Genomic DNA, 4,928 nt, shown 5'->3' with positions numbered 1-4,928 from the left:
AGTTGTGTGATAGATATATTTACAATAATGACCAAAAAAAAAAAAAAAAAAGAGTAGCTGCTAATGCTGCTTAGGTACTGCCAAACACTTGATGGGATTTGGTTCCTTGGTTTGGAGATTTAGGGTAATGGTTTCACGCCTGGGGTCTTAAAAGCTTGCTCGTGTCTATCCACATTACAACTGGTCTCCATTCACCTGGAACAACAGAGGAAGAAGCAGAGTCAGGAACAGGAAGAGGAAACGGAATGTATAGCTGATTGCCTCCGTGAACAGCTGCCTCCTTTGCCGTGAGACCAGAAGAACTGGATGGCGCCTGGCTACCGTTACTGAGTGTTTTGATCGAAGATTCTATAGAAGCGTCCTGATCAAAAGGGGAAACACGCAGAGAGGAATTTCAAATTCTCATGGACTCCAGACTCCCTGGAGCCATGAAGTTTCGATGAACCCCTGAAACTACTGCCCTCAGATAAACTTTAAACCTGTGCTAGGGTAAAATCACCACGAAGTTAAGCAGAAAGATTTTATTCAGTACATGTTCCAAGAGGCAGAAGTGGGAAAAGGATAAGCATGCTGCCAGAGCGGAGTCCGAGGAGTGTTAGAGAATCGTCAGTGTATATTGACGTTACAAATAGGTAAGATCATTGAAAGATTCACCTTTTCACAGATTGGCTAAAAACTGCTAAATCACCGCAATTCTGCGTTTTGAATTGTCTTTCTTAATAATCACTGGTACAAATTTTATTAACAACAGTCAGGAGGGTCTTCAACAAATCTTACTATTTACTCAACACTAACAGAAAAAGAGAAGAGAGGAAAACATGAGGGTCTTTTGTGCTCTAAGTATTTGTAAGGTTTCCTAAAAGATGTTTTCCAAGATTGTCCGACCTATTGTTTTTATACCTCAGGGCCCAGCTGAGGAGTCCTTGAGTACATGTGAATCCGGCTCCAGCTGGACAGTGAATAATGGCTCCAACTTTAACTCCTAAGTCAAATCTTAAACCAAATCTACCCCCTGAAGTCTTAATACCAAACAGTAGTTTAGTTTACCTAGTAAAAAATATCTGCCACAAGCATTATGTTCTTTCAAGAACTATCCATATGGAATAAAATTGACAACAGCAACTTGAAACATTAGATAGAAACCTTAAGGGGCAGTGAGTTTATGTTAATGAGGGAAGAACAACTCAGAAAAGGAGGGTGAGAATGGTTGTACAACTCAAGAAATGTAATCAATGTCACTGAATTGTATATGTAGAAACTGTTAAATCTGTGTATATTTTGCTGAGTATATAGTCTTAACAACTCAACAATAAAATGAAAAAAACAAACAACAACAAAAAAGGATTACTTACCAAGATGGTGGCCAGAATCCAAGCCTGAGTGAGGCTTAGCCAGAGTCACCCAACAAAACCTGGATGAAAGACTAACCCCTCGTGAAAGTGGTGAGGGAACAGTGGACATACAGGGTCCTTGTGAGTGTTGCCACCTGTTCACTCATCAGCCATGGGGTCTCTAGGGAGTGTTCTTCAGACCCCACGTCTGACACGAGAACTTTGAAGGAAAAATTGTGATCAATATGTCAATTAGAGTTAAAATGTTTCATTTGGCAGAAAACCACCGTTTAAGAACAGGGAGCACGCCTCCGAAGAGGTAAGCCTGTCACATCACTATTTTGATTAGCTTATACACAGTGCAAACTGTTAGGGGATTTCCCATATGGGAACTTTGAAATGATTGGTTGTCCTTCGCTTAAGCGGCAGGAGGCGACTTAGGTTGGTTTATTAAGTTAGCGTGTCTGCATTCTATAGGCTAGTTATGGCTGATCTAATTATTTAAATTTTTCCTATAACTGTCTTTATCATGAGTTTTTCATTTCTGTGAAGGTTAGGAGTTAATTTAAGCAAGGGGGGGGTGGCATTTTCTTTAGCACCTTTATATAATTCTTTCTACATTAACATCAAATCAGATAACTGGTTAGATACAAATTTGCAGGTTTGGAAACAGCTGTTCAACTGGCATGTAGTAAACTATTGGATGCGTTTTTTATTATAGCAAGCACCAGTAGTGATTTTTTAAAAAAGGCTAATTAAAATAAGCCACAATAGTTATCATATAGCTAAGTGTTAAAGCAGAAATACAAGTTGTAAGAAAAATTGACACATTCCTTCAGAATAGAAAATTGGTAGTGACTACCCTGTATCATTGCCAGAAAACATCTGAACTGCTTCTCTTTTGGGTAATTGTTTAGGGTACAGGTAGTCCCCAACTTACAACGTATTCAAGTTACCACAAACCGCACTTACAATGGCCTTTTTTTTTACATCTTATCATTAGTAACTTCTAGGCCTTTTTTCCAAGGTGCCTCTGGCTGGCCTCAGACGTCCAACCTTTCCGTTCGTAGCTAAGTAGCTAAGTTCATTAACAGTTTGCAGCACTTCAGGGCTTCAAACCAGGCTTCTGGCACCCCTTTGAATGACCCAATTACAGAGACTCGTGAAGGACACTGCTGGAGGACAACAGCCGTGCTCAAAGCACACTTGCTACTGGAAACTAGGAAACCACGTTTGGCAAGTATCAAATGTCTTTACTTCTTTTCCTGTGCACCGGAGGGCTGACAGCATCTATTTATAACAGTGGAGATTCTAAAAATGGCCACTATTAATACAAAAAAGTAATTTCCACGATGCGGCTGCAAATTAATTTCCTTTCTGTTAGTACAAAGAGAACCAGAGTAGGCTGCCCAGCTACTTGGTAAAGCAGCTTAATTACAAAAAAAACTCAGACTGGTTACTGGCACAGAAGAAATTTGTAGTGAGGTATGTGAAACATTTTCCAATTCCATCAATGGAACATATTAACTCCTTGACAAATGAAGCCGTAATGTCCCAGTGTTTTTTTTTTTCCTCCTTGTTTTTGTTTTTTGAGAGAAGAAAGGGCCAGAAACATATCATCTAAAGTAGAGCTTAAAAAAAATTCCAAAATGTGACAATCAGTATATGGGGAAAAAAAAAAAAAGAGCCCCACATTCCAAGTCCGTATAAAACCTAATTGAGTACAAAGACTGGAAAATAGAAAACACTCTGAAAACCACAATTATGGTAGTAAAGCGTAGCCCTCCTGAATGAAATTTTCTTTTTAAATAACCAAAAGAAAAACCCAAACCTGTTGCAGTTGAGTCGATTCTGACTCACAGTTATGAGTATAGGACCGAGTAGAACTGCCCCATAGCGTTTCCAAGGAGTGCCTGGTGGATTTGAACCGCTGACCTTTTGGTTGGCAGCCATAACACTTAACCACTGCACCAGCAGTTATGGTAGTAAAGCAAAGTTCACTTGAATGAAATTTTGTTTTTAAATTGGCCTGACCAAATTCTAATATACACTTCGGACCACCAAATTATAATTATTTGTGCATAAGCTTATTCACAATTATATGCAATTTCATAAGCTAAAAACCTTCGTGGTTCACACCATCAGTATGTTGCATTGCTGGTGATCTGAGGTCTTTCAGCAAACACATTTTTTAAAAATATAATTTTATTTATTCTGTGTTGTTGTTGAGAATATACTTAGCAAAACATATACCAATTCAACCGTTCCTACATGTACAGTTTTGTGACACTGATTACACTCTTCAAGTTGTGCTGCCATTCTCACTCTCCTTTTCTGAGTTGTCCCTCTCCATTAACATAAACTCACTGTGAAACACTTTCTAATTCCATCAGTGGAACATTTACTCCTTACTAAATGAAGCCCTAATGTTCCTCTCTCTCAAGTTGCTGTTGTCAGTTTGATTCCATATAGGTAGCTCTTAAAAGAGCATTACGCTCAAGGCAGATATTTTTTACTAGTTAAGCTAAACTATTATTTGGTTTTAAGAAGACTTCAGGGGATTTTTTTGTTTACAGTTTAAAGATTATCTCAGGGCAATAGTTTCAGGGGTTCATCCAGCATCCACGGCCCCAGAAAGTCTGGATTCAATGAAAATGTGTAATTCTGTTCTATTTTTTCCCCCTTTGATCAGGATTCTTCTACAGAATCTTTGATCAAAATATTCAGCAATAGCAGCTGGGGGCAATTAGCCACATATACCCTCTCCTCCTCCTATTCCTAACTTCCCTCCTTCCTCTGTTGCTCCAGGTGAATAGACCAATTGTGCTGTGGATGGCCTCTTGCAAGCTTTTAAGACCCTAGGGACTACACAGTGAACTAGTAGGTAGAACAGAAGCACTAAGCATGTTATAAAACCAATTAACTGGGATGTCCCATGAAACCATGACTCTAAACCTCCAAAACAAGAAACCAAATCCCATGAGGTGTTTGGCTGTAATCAGCCTCAGCAGCTACCCCGCCTTTTTTTTGCTCATTTTTGTAAATATATCTGTCACAAAACTTCTGCCAGTTCAACTTTTTACAGGGTTACAACTTACTGACAGCAATCACAATAATCGGCTGTGTAACCTTACCTTTAATCAATGTGGTATTTCCATCACCATTAACTCCCCTCCTCTTACCTCTGGTAACCACTAATAAACTTTGGTCTCTATACATTTCTTTTCTCATCTTTTATATGAATGAGGTCATACGGTATTTGTCCTTTTGTGATTGACTTATTTCACTCAGCATAATGTCTTCCAGCTCCATCCATATTGTAGCATGTATCAAGACTTCATTTCTCCTACTGGCTGAGAGTATTCATTCCATTAAATGTATGTGCTAAATTTTGTTTATTCATTCATTCGTTGATGGGCATTTAGGGTGTTTCCACCTTTCGGTTATTTAAATAGTGCTGCAGTCAACATTGGTGTACAAGTCTGTTTGAGTCTCTGCTTTCAAGTCTTTTGAGTATATGCCTAAGAGTGGAATTGCTGGGTCATATGGTAGTTCTGGAAACCCTGGTGGCGTAGTGGTTAAGAGCTACGGCTGTTA

This window comes from Loxodonta africana, chromosome 6 (assembly GCF_030014295.1).
Source record: "Loxodonta africana isolate mLoxAfr1 chromosome 6, mLoxAfr1.hap2, whole genome shotgun sequence".
Classification (NCBI taxonomy): Eukaryota; Metazoa; Chordata; class Mammalia; order Proboscidea; family Elephantidae; genus Loxodonta; species Loxodonta africana.
The sequence above is the reverse complement of the archived record's forward strand: the minus strand, read 5'-3'. Positions refer to the sequence as shown.